The following is a 16,724-nucleotide window of genomic DNA, read 5'->3' as shown; positions in this document are numbered from 1 at the left end:
GGAATTCACAAACTCATTTCTTACAGATATTACTTTCCAGGTATTTAAGTGCACTTGAATTTTATTAACTTGGAACAGGTGATGTACTTTATACCAACTGTAATGCACTAACRTTACTTTTTTCATCAATTCTTTATGCTTACAGCAGAAATGTGGAATGATAGGCTTCTCGAGAAAACAAAGCCTGAAAGATAGAGTTGAAGTTACATGAGTAAGTTCTTTAGCCCTGTGTTCAAGTACTAGCACTATAATCATTGTTGATCAAGATCTCTTGCTGTATTGGGTTGTGAATGTTTTTTTCAGAAACTCAGATTATAGAATATTTAGGTATCTAAGACACTATTTATCTCCTTGGATAAAAATTTCGGTGCAATGTAGATATATTGGAAAGGTAACTGTTGCTTTCCCCTGACTGTAAAGGGAATAGATGGCTCTAGTTACCTGGTTACAGACATCTAAAGTTAGGAGAAATATTTTCTTATTCATGTATTTCTATTTGTGTTCCTAACTCCCATATAGTTTCATTGTGATAATTTTATAACATAAAGGAGATGCTCAGGCCTGTGTTTGAAAAGAATGAAGCTGATCTGTGTGCATGAAGTTCTTTCTAAAAGTAATTGAGAGAGGCAAGATGTTTAAACAGTATTGGTTGGGGTAGTTATTTTCACGTTCACAGCCTTTTTGAGGACCTTTAGATATCCAAAGTTGCCTGAAGACATCTCTTCCTTGCTCTGGCAAAAACAGGAAAAAATCAGAAGAATGCCAAATACACTCTTTTTCAAGAAGGTAAGTAGGAATAATCCAAGTTAATGGCAAAGGAGTGGAAAAACTGATACAGAATATGCTTGGGTATTTTTTGGTTTTATTTTACATTGTTTTGTTTTTTTAATAGAATATAATTACTTGGAAAAGCTGTTTTTTTTTTTTTGTGACAAAGATAAAATTGTTTGATAGTGTGTTTCAGTTCTTGACTTCTGAAAATTTTTCTGTGGGGTTGACATCCCTGTATAGCAGATTTAGGTTAGATGACTTAACTCTTTCTTTTTTATGGAGTCCTTAGAGGTATTGATGGAGCTATGGAACATGGCTGAAAATTGTGGATACAATAGGTTTTCTATGCCATTTCATTTAGTAGTATCTGGCAAAATTGTTATGGATAATGTCAGTAAGTGTTTAAGTGACTAAGAACTGAGTAACTGCAGGCATGAGGGAATCATAACTGATGGAGATACTCCTTATGGATTTTCTACAGGAATCACTACTAGATTTTCCTGCTAGCCAGTGTTTTCCTTAAGGATGTAAAAATAAAAATCACTGTTAATCTCATTAATGTTTCAGAATGGTTAATAATAATAATAAGGCATTAATATGGAGCAGTGCAGGTTGAAAATGAATTCAGACATGGTCACATCAAGGTTATACATCTAAGAAAAAGAAATGTAGGTTACTAAAAAAAAAAAAAAAAAAAAAAGAGGAAGGGGGAAGACTGTTCTGGAAAACTATGGTTCTATAAGAGACTACTACTACAGTGAACAAGGCTTCCCAGTATTATGCTGAGGCAGAGGACTACTGTGATTCTTGAAGGTCTAAACTAGAGGTTGTTACATAAAATCAGCTGACTCATCTCTTGTGTGTACCTCTGCACTCAATACCGAGAGACTGACACTGAAAATATTGCAGTTTTTGCAGGCTTTTGTAAAACTGTAGAGGATGCAATGTGAGTATTCAAAATTATTTTCCTTGGACTGAGAGTTTGCATTACTGCACAGTCTTATCCATTTATGAGAAACAAGAACAGGAGGTCACTCGATTAGCTTGTGGAAGTGTAGAAAGTATATATGTTGGCAAGCAGCAAAGAAACCAGTTAAGAAAAGAATAATGCTTAATGGTTAGAAGATGAAGCTTGATACACTTAAGAAGGAGACTTTTTTTTTTTTTTAACCAGTGGGGTACTGAAAGATGGGAATGTGATGAAATTTAATTTTTGTTGATACCTTTCAGAAAGATCTTGTTTTAAAGATATTTCCTGAAACCCAAGCCCTTGAGCTCAGGGCAAGGTGAGTAGAGGGGAAGCATAACTTGTGATTTGTGGGAGCTCAGACAAAATCTTAGGGCCCTCTGTGTTTGCATGCTATGGATATTTACATGTGAGAGATGCATCTGTTCAAATTTATTAGTTTCCTTCAATGACTTGATAATCAAGAGGTGCTGGGGAAACAGTTGATTTGTCATTGCTTGCTTGATTTCTGAGGCAACTAAAGAAATCAGTATTGGCTACCTTTGTTTTTCAGCTAAACCTCAGTGGCTAAAGGCAAAGAGGGGTCAGCTGCTGGGTTGCCAAGGCACAGCTGCTGCTGGGGATAATGAAGATCAGCTCTGCGCGGCTCAGGGAGGGTGAGGTATGTCTCTGCTGCAGTTGCTTTGCCTGGGAGTGAAAGAGAGGATAAGATATATGGAAATGTGGTCTAGTGGCTGGTATAAATTCTAGAGATACAGTTTTTGTTGCTTTATGATCTAAGTATTTCAAAATGTGCATTTTTTTTTTTTAAACTTGGGGTTATATGATGCTGCATTGATGAAAATTGGTATCTAGGAAAGAAAATTCGTGATATCCAAGGCAGCCTAAAGTGTTCTTGTCTTAATATTAACCCAAAGTCATCTTCAGCTWCTTTTCTTGTAGTGAACTTTTATATTTGCTCTGTTACAACAATGATTTAAAATCACTGCAAGATTCTCTGAAACTTTAGGATTAACTGCGAGAGAAGCTTCCAGCAATGTTTCCTGAACCTGCTAGCTAAGGGAGAGCATGGACAGTCCTCAGCACCTGTAGACTCAAAAGGTGAATAAAAGGTGTAATACATTCACAAGTTTGTGAATGGCACTTACTTGTGTGAGGATCTGGCCTTGTGCTTGACCAAGATTTTATGTGATTTCAAAGCTTATGTGCTGCACTGGTTTTTAGGCTTAATCTAATGACAAGCAGTAGTTCCATGTTTTGTATGTGACCAATAGTGGTGAGAGAACAAGGTGTGGGACTGTTAGTTCCCGGTCTGGTATAATGATTTGCAGTATGTTAGCTTTCCTGTTGCAAGATACTGTGTAAAGAATACTGAACTGTTTTGAGGTTGCAATCAATGGGAAATACTTTGAGATTTTATGAAAGGAACCTTCCCTTTCTCCTTCTTGATAGCTATTTAGATTTTATTTTTTATATGTTTTATCAATCTGGATGCTTGGTAATTTATGACCCAGCAGAGGTCAGCCTTGTGACATTGTTCAAAACTTACAATCAAAAAGGAATAGAGACAAAGTTCATATAAAAACCTTTAGAATTTGATTTTATGAAGTATGCTGTTGCTTATTAGAGTTAGGCTGATATTACTGTGTTGTAATTAGGTTGTGACTTCTCTTTAGGCAATACTGTAATGAGTATTGTTTTGTAAAGTTCTTGCCTTTCAAATGTTAACCTTTCAAATGTTAACCTCATTAGTATACTAAAATACCTAGTTACTGATTTAATTCAATAGTAGTGTTGTATTTCCAGCATTGGCTGCATAGCTGAGTAAAACAACATCAAGAGGGAACAGTAAAAACCAAACTACTAACTGGTGCTGTTGTTTAAGTGCTATGTGCTTCATATTTATGAAGGCATGTTGAAGTACTGTGTCTGTGTTAGAGTAATGACTGAAGCAGCAAAAAAAAGGGGGGGGAGGGAGAACAGGTGTGTATTTTATCTCTTTTTTCTAATAGTCTATAAGAATAAAAGATGTCTTTACCTTCTCCATAAAAGAGCATTTTTTAAATTTGTGATACTTTCACTTTTTTAAAAACAAGTGAAAGGGGAAAGGGTGAAGGGAAAGGATTGATTTTTTTTTTTTTTTCACCTAATACCACTTCTGAAGTGCAGGAGATGTTTGTTTACAATGTAAAACATTATTCCTCGTTTGTTTTGCAACACTAGAATAATTTCATTGGTTGTTTCCTTGATGTTAGTAAGGGTAACACTTCAGCTGCATACTGAGTTAGTGATTCTGACTATAATCCTCTCACCAAGCATAGCAGCAGTCTTATTTTAAATTGGCTCGCTACCTGGTTTATAAATTCTACTTAAATTGGAAAAATCAGCAGTGGCTGATAGATTGCTCTGCCCCAGTTGAGTATTATTCTCTGTGTTAATCTGAGCTAACTCCAAAGTAGTTTTCTCCAGACAACAGAAGATGACTATGGAACAACAGTGTTGTCAAAGGTGCACCTGAGTCTTCTGCAAGTGAACTTGTTTAAATGACGAGAGTGCGATACTGAGACCTGGAAAAATGTGTTGCCTTTTCAGTTCGGCTAGTTTATCTGAACTTCACAAAGATGTTTTGGTCCTTTATTGTTACTGTATTTTTTTAATAATCTGTGAAATAGGACTACTGATATTCTGAAGTTGTTTATGATGTCTTGAAAACACACTGGGCTGAGAACAATACAGTGAGGTCTTGAAGTAGCTGCTAAAACCATATGCTGTGCCTCTTTTCAGCAGCAAGACTGCAAGTCAAATCAGTCTCRGGAATAGAGATTGTGCTTTTTAATTCTTGTTTTTCTTTTCTACCTTCTCCTTTTGTTTTGGAGGCAAGATCAGCTTGGAGCAGCAGTTTCTCCCAAAGTTACTATTTTTTTTCTTTATCTTTTGCAGAAGATGGTTACATACCTTCTAAAAACTGGCAGCTAGAAAGCATAATTTTTTAAAATGTTTTAAATGGAGACAGAAAATAAGAACTTTGTTAAAATGAAAGCTTTTTCTGAAATGGAAGCCATTATTATTGTACTGTGACCAGAATGCTGTAATACTTCCTTTTCGAATGTGTTATTGAAGATATTTAATGTTTATTATTTGCGGGGTATAGGAAAGCCAAGATTTTAAGACCATGAACTCTATTTATTGTTAATCAGCAGCAGTGTATATTGTTGTTTTTGTTCCTGTCCACTCATTCTATTGAAATGAAAATAGTGTTGAATGTATTGGGTATCCTGTGGACATAATAATATGTGCTTATATAATTAGATTATAATCTAATAGATGTGCAAAACAAGATATTGGGAATTAATGTTGCATGAGTAACACAGCACTTTCAGCTCTTGAGTATTTGACTCTGCTGCCTTAATGATCTTTTATTGGAATACATTTTTATCCATTGCACAAGCACAATGGCTTTTGTTTGATGCATTGTGTGTTACAGAAAACCCAGACTTGTGAGCATCCTTACAATTTAATAAGCCTGCCTTAAACTTAGTGAAGGAAAAGTAGATGTGGGATCAGGTGTTCTGCATAGAATCAGATTGGGTCCAGCTGTGATGAAGTTAATAAGCCCACCTGAACTTAGACCTCTCTGGGTGAAAAACCACTGAGATGTTTGCCCTGTGTTCACAACTATTTCTGCTTTTGAGAACACAGTGCAGAAATGTCAGGTTTTGAGAGAGAAGTGTATTTTGCAAGGTCCTACACTGGTTCTAGATGCAGCGTAGTTAAATCAATGTTGTATGTGAGCCTCAGTTARTAAGCTCTTCAGAACTTAGACGTGTGCATCCATAAAGTCACCATCAAATGGATAAGCTGGGTCTGTCCAAGCGTATTGTCTAAGATGCTGTTTACAAATCTTGTTACTAATCTTCAAAAAGCCTAAATTTTTTAACCAGTATGTGTTGTGCTTGAAATTTCCACATACCTGAATTAAATAGAAAATAACAGCAGCCTATTTCTGTCTATTCAAAGTGAAGATAGATTACAAGGCAGACAAATAGTGTATATATATTAAAAAAAAATCCTGGTAAAATTGTTGTCTTGTTTTCCCAGCTTGGGTGAGGAGAGGTGTACATAATATGAGGAAAATACAAGGGTAACTGTGCAAATCTCTGTCCAGGAAAGCTGCACCACATGCTCCTGAGTGGTGAATGCTACATGTTCAAACAGCTTGGACTTGGATTTTTCTGGAGAACATAACATTCCAGGATGTATAGCTGGTGTACACTTTCAATTTTATAAAAACTCTAAATATTTTTCTGACGAACTAGAATATGGAGTGAACTAGCAAATCAGGATCAAATTCCTGAAGCTATAGGTTTTCCTCTAAAGGCTTTATATAGGCTCTTGTAAAGTCACAGCTGTAGAAAACCCTAGCTGTGACCCTTTTGCATTAGGATTTCATTAGCTTTTCTAAGATCATTTTTAACTCTTTCTAGAACAAAGTCTGACTTGGGAAACTGCTAGCTGAATGCAGAAGGGATGCAGAAGGGTCTGGTCACTGAGCAGGCTGCTAAGAGTTGTTTTTCATGCTTAAAGAGGCTCAAATTTTTCTTGATTGACTTTCTCTCATGACTTTTTTTTTCAGCTGAAGCTAGTGTTACTTCTCTGTAGCCTGCTTTATGTGCTGCTCTGTGATCCTGTGTGAATTTCTTGTGTGTAGAATAGTACTGATTGTACTTACCATGCTAGTGTTCATTTTCTTACAGTTAAGAAGGTAGGAAAAAGAGAATCAAGATTCCTGTTGCGTATACCTGATTTCCCAAACTGCTCTATGTATTTGGTTAGTATTGTGTCTGAACATACTCAAAGTATCTGCAAAATATTAACTGATATAAAATACTGATTTGTTCTAGACAACTTATTGATTTCAGGTTTGTGAAGTCATAAACAAGATTTCTGGTAGGTTTTGGTGGCCTTCAGTAGGAAATAATCTTGATAATGATGCTGCAGTCTGGCCATGGCTGGATCAGGGAAGAGTGGCTGCCACTATTGGTATAGGTGGGTTGTCTAAATGACTGCCTAAAATATATTTAAGCTCCGCCAATGATTCCATGCCAAAGGTTTAACAGAGAATGCAAGCTGCATTTGCACATGTGTTGAAAAGACTTGAGGCTGAATGCTATCCACTTGCTCCAGGTTGAGGAGAAAGGTACAGATTGAGAATCATGTCACTTTAGGAAAAGTTTGTTTTTAAATGCTTAACCTCTAAGGTGTTTGCTTTCAGTGGGAAAGGCTTTTCAATGTATGTAAGTATCTTTGCTCAGTGAAGAACAGCAGCTATTAATACAAACTTTTGCCATTGGCTTTTGTGTGACCCTGAAAGCATTAAGCAAGACAACATTACAGTCTTCAGCTTCCAGTATTTCAGAGAGATGGGATTCACCTCACCAAGCAGGGCACATTTGCCTTTGCAAACAGATTGGCCAGCCTAGTGAAGAGGGCTTTAAACTAGGTGGGTGTGGGGGTCATAGAGACAGGATAGACAACAAAACACAAGTTGGGTTGGGTGGTCTCCAACAGGTGCATGCAGCTGGGGATGTGTGTTTGGGACGCGGCTATGGGCAACCCCCCTACACCCTTCCTGGGAAACCCGCAGGCATGACTACATCTTTGAAATGCCTGTACCCCAATGCACACAGCATGAGGAACAAACAGGAGGAGCTAGAGATCTGTGTGCGATTGCAGGGTCATGATCTCCTTGCAATCACGGAGACATGGTGGGATAGCTCGCATGACTGGAATGCCATCATGGATGACCATGTGGCTTTTCAGGAAAGACAGGCCAGGGAGGCGAGGTGCTCTTCATGGAGTTGCTCTTCATGTGAGAGCGCAACTGGAACATATCGAGCTCCAATTGCCTAAATACTGTATCTGCAGAGGCTCATTCTTTCTTCGTTGTTTTTTGATGCTGATATATCAAGCATTTAGACATGCCCTGCTACCAAAGTAAGGAACAGTTTGTAAATATGAATGTTACAAGTCTAACTCCAAACTTTACTCTTTCTAGGAGCCTGTTTTCCAAGCATGGTCATGACTGTAGCCTCTGCTACAGCCTCCAAGAGTAGCAAGATCTTCTTGATGTTAGCAAGTCAATGATGTTTGAAACATTTTGCACAAAATCAGTATTTGCTTTTGGTAGAATAAGGAAAGTTAATTGTCAAAGAAAATATAAAAAGAGGATGTGGCAAAAAGCAGGTGAATGGAAAAGGGGCGAGCTGTGGAACTAGRCATTGTTTGGACCAAATCAATGGAGTGATTTTATTGGAAGGAAGGGGAACTTATTATGGCTGTCAGGCTGACTGTTACACAACAATATGTGAATTTTCTGTTAGTACTTGATATGGTGGCCTTSTGCTTTATATATGAACAAATGAACAACAAATTAAGGCAGAACAGGGTGACTGGAAAGGCCCAATAATGAGAACAGTTCAACTTGAAGGTCTCTTTACTTAAGCAAAATTAAATTGAGAGGTGACTTGGAAAACATTGATTGTTACCTGTGGGAGATATATAACAAGAGGAGGAGAGTCTAGCCTCTACCAGACCACTTTCAGGACTTACAATTGGTTGATTTGTTTTTTCAATAAGTATAAAGTTTGTGTTTCTATCCTAGTCAAAATAGAATATAAAGCCTTGGGAAGGGAAAGGCTTCTAACAGTTCTCTATGAAGAAATGCTGAAAGTTAATGTGCATTCAGGAGGCAGGAAAGACTCTTCCGAGCAGCTTCTTAAAGGATTGTTAATAGACAATAGGCAGTAATAGAACTATGTGATGTTTGTTTATTCAGAAAATATGTTGTAAATTCTCTGAAAGAGAGAAGTAAAACTAAGCATCTTTAGGAACAAAGTTGATGTTGTGAGTGGTTCCGTTTTGCTTTTTAAGTTTGAGAGACCTATCTCCTCTGCAGTGACCTTGCTTACCAGTCTTACCTTGTCTCGCCGGTGTCACTTATGTCTCTTTCCTAGTGAAGGCAAGAAGGGAAAATTTAAATAATAGAATGTCATTAATTATGCTTTTGCTCTTGATCATATTTCTTCCTCTGTTTGTTCTAATCSAAATATCCTTCCATAATGATGTTTACTTCACAGTGGTTGATTGTTAGTGTTAGTTTAAACTGCAGTTGACTGCTGTGGGTTTCAGAAAGGAGACCGACGAGTAAACTTGGAGGCTAAAATGCTTGCATGAGCAGAGTTACTCCTCTTCTGTTTTGCTCCCTGATAAACAAAGGACTCTTCTGAGTAGTAGGACTGATCTTTCCTTAGATTGCTTGAAAAGTCTAATAGGTATTCTATTTTATTTATTTATATATATGTGTGTGTGTATATATATATATATATACACACATACATACATACATATATATATATATATATATATAATTCTTGGATGGTACAAACTGGTAGGTTTAAATTAGAGTCACTGTCACCACTTGCTCTGCCATAATTGTCTATTGCTGTCTGTGGGGAGCAGTAAACAGGCTTATTTTGTTGTGTAAAAAACAGGGAAACTATATATGATCTTGTGTAGATGGATAGGGCAAGGCATGTTTCTGAAATGTTGCAGTTGGTGACAAGATATGCCTGTAAACAAACAAACAAAAAATCAATYGAGTTTCTAATTGCCACCCCTTTAGAGAGAATTCCAAGGATGATGGTTTTTTYATAGCTAGGAGTTCAAACTGTATGACCTAACAGTACTTTTCTGTTGTTTTTATGGAAAAATATCACTTGACTATCTATATAYGTATAAGAAACTGCAGATTTTCAGTTGATATACTTTAGTGCTTTCATTCTTATTTAAGGTATGCTACATTATTACTAAAGCTAGTGCAGTCTATTAGCTCCTCCTCCTCTTGTATCTTCTTTCCCTCTCAGACCTTTTAATGCTTCCTTCAGTGAACCTATTGCACTACCTGCCTGTGCTTTGGCACTAAAAGTCATCTGATGCTTAGTGCAGCTGTAGCCTGTTCAGTGCTGCTGAATCATCTCATTTGGAATTCCCTTCCTATTGGTTTTTCCTCATTTAGGATAACTTTGAAGATAGATACTGTGCTTTTTCAGTGGGGCTTGGCACTTGGATATAGACCTGGGAAAACAGTAATTTAACTGCACTGCAGGCTGTCCTTATGCTGTGGAAAGTCCTTTAGAGGCACTTTCTTCCAAATCTTAAATGCACTTTGCCAATAATGTTCCTGAAAGCCTCGGGTTAATCATCTTTTGAGTTCCATAGAGGCRTTAGATTTCCTTTGCTTGGTGCTGTTGCTCGTGAATCTTGCACTAAATTAGCAGCATGCTGCAATCACCTTTGCAGGACTGGCAACTGTGCAGCATGTGTCAAAATTGCCGATGAGCTACACCTCTCAAAAGAAAAGATGGTTCCAGATTCCGTTTCCTACTGTAAATACTTTTACCAAGTAAGGTCCATATTTCTTCTAGGATAGTGTCCCACCATTGTAGCTTCTATCAGCTACARGTATTCAACATCAGCCTTGCTCCATATGCTGCACCTTTTCCCTGACCACAAGTCTACTGCTGCAGCCAATGGATTCTTTGCCTCCTCCATCTTAAAAGCCAAAAATGTATTTGCTTATGCAATCTTTTGAATTATCTTATCCTTCCTGTTTTATACAAGGACTCTTGACTTCAGCAACTGCATTTCTTAATTGCTGTTTCCTAAGAATTACCTTGCTTTAACTTTTCTTGGCAAGCAGACTTTGAAATCTCGACAAATTCTCTTATAGCTAAGGGCTGCCATTCTACAATGCTTTTCTGCATTATATCAGCATTAAGAATATTCATTAATTATTCTTAATTATAATAGTTTCCTACAGGCCATGTTCTTTAACTTGCTGTAGTTAGTAGTGGTGTCCCTAACGAAAGATCTGCATAATATTCTTAAGATTTTAAATAGTGACTTCATCAGTATGAGGAGAGAAATTTTAGTAATAGCCCAGTTGTCTGATAGATTAAAGGCTAGCTTGACTAGAAACTGAATTCAGAAATACTTAGATTAGAAATTAGGAGCTATTCAACTCCTCAACTCAAACTATTGAAACAGTTTTCTAAATGATTGTAGKGGATTTTCAGTCAATGAAAAATCTWAAAATCAGTATTGAATAATACTTAAAAAAAATTCTAGTCTTCATTCCAAAGACTCATGTTATTCCTTCCTATTCAGGAGATAATCAAGCCACCTTCTTAATCAAAACAAGAATTATTTCACTTAGATTAGTTATAGTCTTCTGTGCAGAACTAGTTAGACCCCTTACCCTAAGAAAACATAAGTTCTTTTTACATGTCTTGTTGGTATGTTCAACACAAAATATCTCTCGTGTTGAACCTTTAGACTTTGTAGTAATCAATACATTAATATATGTACTTGATACAAGCATTTAAAGTTTGTCTAAAATGTTTGTAGCCATTTAAATATTTCTTTAATTTATAAATAGAATAAAAAAAAAAACCTGTTGATTTAGACCAACTGCAATACTATCATTTGAGGTTATTGATTTCCCAAACTATCTCCAATGCATGCTCTTACACTGGCTTAGTAGAGGAAGACAGATTTGAGTTATTAAGTCCTCTTGAGGAGAAAGACGTAGGTTTAAGAAAGTGGTACCTTCTGCAATTCATTGTTAGCCTGGGAGAATGGAGTCCTTTGTGCTTATGTTTGTTAACATTAAGGTAGGACACAGGAAACTTGGTAACAGGAGAGTTATGGTTCACTTATTGACAAAAGCTACTTTGTTGCAATTTTTTTCTTTAATACTCTTGAACTCCCTGTTTGTGTTATGAAAACAGAAATTATGCAAGAATGTGTCTAGTGCCAGATCTGTACTTAYTTAAAAAGTGCTTGGTAGAATCAAGCCATATATTTTAAAGGTCAGTTAGCTAAAAAACAGACGAACTTTTTTGTCATCAAGCAACTTGAATAATTTTTTTTGGAAAAGGATTAGTGCTGCTCCATTGCAACACACAAAAAGGTTATGGCAGTTGTCTCATGTAAATACCCAGCAGTACATTAAGCACTGCTGCTTTTGCATACTTTTTCAAGGGAGTAGGTAATGCCAATGAAAAAAAACAGTGCTCTTTACCAGCAGTGAGAGGCATTTTCAGAGGGTGTCTCAATCTGTTTCTTTACATGGTATTATCTCCTCTTTACCTGGATTAAGGGCCATTTTCTGAAATAYGGAAAATGGAAAGTCATACAAAATTTTTACTATGGATATAAGATAACTTTATCCATTTTATGAATGCTTGGGTAAATAAGATGGAAAATATAATAGCAAATTTCAAAAAAAATTTATCTATTTGAATGCTGCCTTTTAATTTCCCACACTGATTCTCAGGTTTTGAGATAAATAAACAAGTCTTCAGTGCTTTTTCTTTTATTTTCCAAATAGAATTCATATCATGATTTCTCTTAATCACTTTTTATATATGTATTTTTCAGTGTTTCTGAACTCTTTGGTAGTCCTTTTTTATTTGCCTTTTGCACTGTGTCATCTTGGATAGTCAGTGGCTAGACATGAAGAGATGCAAAACATGATGGCATAACATTCTGTTCTTACTGTTTTTTTCTAAAAGCAACTTAATATTCTTTCTGATGCTTGACAGCTTACACATTTTAAACCAATTATTTCCTTAAGTTGCTGCAGTGTTAACTTTTTAGGGTATGATGTGATGGTGTGCTGGTTTTGATTCCCGACTGGCTGACCCTATACTGTGCCATAGTGRGTGCAGTAGCATGCTGCTCTGCATTTGGATGAAATGACTTACTAAGGCTATGTCAGGAGGTCCTCGTGGCTGTTTTACAAGTCCTTAACATGGGCAATGCAGGTTTTCTGTGTGATAATAGACTTCTGTGACCTTACCCTTCTTTTGTATTTCCCACTCCAGCCCCCTCCCCTTTACCCTCTCATCCCCAGGATCTAAAAACTGTTTCTTAGTGACATAACTAAAATGAGTAGAGGACTACAATAAAAATAATCCTGGATGAATGAAAAAGATTAAAGCACAGACTGCAATCCCATATTTCATAATGTCTGTCATGGTCTATATATATGTGTGTGTGTGTGTGTATGTGTGTATATATACATATATATATATGCATAAGTACACCTGTTTTGCTGAAGCCACACTTGCTTTATCTTTTTCTAAATGTTTTTTCTGCTGGCCCACACTCCCCTTCCTCTATCTACTTAGGCTGAGCTAGTGTATTTGTGGGGAATTAATTGAAAACTGTTTTCATTTCAGGTGCACTTTTTTTCCAAAGGTTGTTTTCTATGGTGTATGCAACTTGATGTGTCTATACAACCTAAAGGATTATCTGGCTCTTTATACATCAGTACTGATGTAAAATTTGAAATGTTATCCACTAGAGATATTATTCTATTGTTATACTAATATGTGCAGCTTAATGGAAAGGAAACTGAAGCAAACTACAGACCTCTGAGGTATTTCTCATAAGTGATGGGAACTGCTTGACTTCTAGAGCAAAAAATGTGAATGCCTGAAGACAGAAAGCCCACCTCGTTTGGGGTTTTGGACATGTTCCAAATTTCGGTAATTTTCATTGTTATAATGAAAATTGCATTAAAGGGATTTTGAATTTTGCTTTTCATTTTAAATATTCACTTTGAATAGACAAGTTAGTAAGGACTGTTCTTTTTTATCTAATCATAAAGATATAGTGGATATTGTAGCTGAAGTGCTTGAGGCACTGCCTAAAGGTTGCTGAGTGGCGTTCTGTATGCTATCTCCAATTATTTTTAAGGAGAGTATAGTAATAATCTMTTTTGTTTTCTCTTGCTAAGATACAAACCAGATCACAGAAAGATGATTGAGTATTTCAGTGGTTACTGAAATTGGTGTTGTATTAGTCATATTTGACAATTAACATTTGCAGAATAGTATGAACATTTCTGTTCTTATTAAGATCACTGAAACTGCTATATCTTCTGATATATTCAGTGTCTGTATGAATGTGTCATGATGAGGAAAAGTGACTGTTAGGAGTAAAGATAGGGATCAGGCTTTTGGCAATGAGACCATATGGCTGCTATTCAGTTTATACACTTCATACTCATGGTACATTACGTTGCTTCAGGCAGTTCTCCAGGAACTTTTGGTTACCTGAAAGACCACTTTAAAACTTGGACTTGTTTGCAGTTTTAGACAGGATCTGCTTTTAGTCAATTGTTTCTCCACATTCCCTCACCTAAATATCTGCATGTGGTTAATAGCTGCAGAACTCTGGACTTCTATAACTTGGGTGCTTGGTTKGACCTTGAAATGTATTTTCAGCCTGGTGCCTGAGCCATTCTAGTTTGCTGATAAAATATATGTTAGCTCCATCTTCCCCAGTTATTTACATATGTATTTGTTTGAGAAATGTCCCAGTATGAAATGATTAACCCCCCCGAATGTTACTAATATTGTGATATGAAAATATTTTGTCKTCTTCAACTGTCACAATACTGCAAATAAACATGGCATGTCATTAATTAGAACATATCCTTTATCTTTTGATGTTTTATCTTCTTTGCTTCATAGACCCAAGTATAGCATAATGAACAGCAATTTCATGGGAATTGTCTTAAGTATTTTTGTTGCTGAAGCTAAAGGATGTTCATAAGAAAATGGTAACAGTTCCAAACCTGTCACATTATTCTTCAGACTGTTTAAGTACATTTGAAAACTGTTTAAATACATTCACATAGGAGATAGAATTTGAAATGGAGAGATGGTATCCTAAYGGTCTATATCTAGCAGACCTCTTTAAAGAATGATGTAATATTTAAATAACAGTTGATTCTTAGAAACCAGCTTTGTTTATTAAATATGTGTTTGGACTGATGGTATTTTCTTAATTGAGGTAAATGCTTAGTGTTAATTATGTGAAATTGAAACAGTTTTCATCATGAGTCCTAGCTCATTTATTCTTAAAATTCCAGCAACAGAGTCATAGAATCAGTAAGGTTGGCAGGGACCTCTGGAGATCATCTAATTCAATCTCCCTGCTCAAGCAGGGTCACTTAAAGCATGGTAGACAGGGTTGCATTCAGGCAGGCTTTGAATATCTCCAGAGAAGGAGACTCCACAACCTCTCTGGGCAACCTGTCCCAGTGCTCCGTCACTCTCCCAGTGAAGAAATTCCCCCTCACGTTCAGGCAGAACTTCCTGTGCTTCAATTTCTGCCCATTGCCTCTAGTTCTGTCACACGGGACAACTGAAAAGAGTTTGTCCCTGTCCCCTTGACACCCTCCCTTCAGGTACTTGTACACATTGATAAGATACCCTCTTCAGTCTTCTCTTCTCCAGGCTGAAGAGGCCCAGCTCTCGCAGCTGTTCCTCATAGGGCAGGTGCTCCAGCCCTCTGATCATCTTTGTAGCCCTACGCTGGACTCTCTCCAGTAGCTCCATGTCTCTCTTGTACTGGGGAGACCAGAACAGGTTTCGAAGTAGTAATGCTTTCATTTATCCCACCCTATAAAGGTCAAACTTTAGCACCACCATAAAGGTATGTGCTTTTTTGGTATCTGCTGCCAAATACCTTTTTGTGCATTTTGATTTGAAATGGACTTAAATGTTTTGCACCAGYCTTAGACAGTGGTCCACCTTTCTACTTAAACTTCAGATTTCATTTAGGGCCTGATTACACAGATGCCCTGAAGAGTAATCWCTACCACTCAACATGAGCTTAAATGCAAAGGTCAGGTTCTCATTGTAGGGGACAACAAAACACAGCTAGTCATTATTCTGTGTCTCAAATGGAATGAATAAATTTTAGTTTCTACAAGGAGGTAGGAACATCTCATAGTTTACACTTTTGGGAGAGTTTAGCAGTATGGTACCTCTGAAACTGTGGAGAACACTGGATGGTTGAAAGTGGATAGCACAAGGAAGACAATTATTAAACCTTTTCTTTGCCTGCCAAAACAGCTGGTACGAATAGGAAAAAATAAGTACTAAAAATTAATAACCAGTGAAAGATCATTTTCAACTACAATAGAAACAACATGATGTAGCTTTTAAGTGACTTTAACAAATGCAAACTTAAAAAAAAAAAAAAGAAAAATAGGAAATAGAATTACTAAAGGTGATCTTYAACTGGAATGAAAAGTCCTTTTGTCCATGATTCATGTTTCTGATTTTCCAGTATACATTGAAACTTTTGGTCATACTGTGCAACATCAAGAGGCTTTTCCATTATTTCATTACTGTAGGAGAAGCTTGAAGCTGCATGCCTCTGAGATGTGGAGGAARAGAAAACAAATGCATAGTACTAGGAACTTTTTCCAGTTCTGCATAGCAGTGAGCCCAAGGCTGAGGGGTGACAATAGTTTAACAGGTAGGATGCCTGCTGTCAGTGTAGGTCATATAGTGTATCACTTACCAAAAGAACGTTGTTATGCCAATGCATAAGCTGACAGCGTACCTGTATACTGAACTTACTTTCACATGAGTAACGAATGAATAGACTAGGAATCYCTAACTGGGAGAAGAGATGATTGAGGGGAAAAATTGATGTCTATGATACAATAAGAGAAAAGAATGGGGAAAAATTGTTTCATTTTCAAGTGCAAAAACTAAAAAGCATTAAATGAACCCAGGAGGTAGCAGGTTCAGAACTAAAAGAGATGATTTTCATAGGCTGTGTGGTTAAGCTCTGAATTTCTTTTTTATAGGTTGCTATGAATGCTGAAGGCTTATGTGGATTAAAAAAATGTGACTGCACAAATTAATGGAAGAAAATTAATTGGGAGTTGTTATAAACCAGGATGTCAGCTTTGGCTTAGTGTGTTGCTCAGACACAGCTAGCTGAAGATTGCAAGTGCATTCTGGAAAATTATTTTCTATACATTCACTCTTTCTTTGGCATCTAAGSTTGCCACTGTGAAACAGGATCGCAGAGTGCATCAACCTTTGATTTGATT

Source organism: Rhea americana, unplaced genomic scaffold, assembly GCF_003343005.1.
Source record: "Rhea americana isolate MKP2758 unplaced genomic scaffold, rheAme1 scaffold_13, whole genome shotgun sequence".
In the NCBI taxonomy this organism is placed as follows: Eukaryota; Metazoa; Chordata; class Aves; order Rheiformes; family Rheidae; genus Rhea; species Rhea americana.
The sequence above is the reverse complement of the archived record's forward strand: the minus strand, read 5'-3'. Positions refer to the sequence as shown.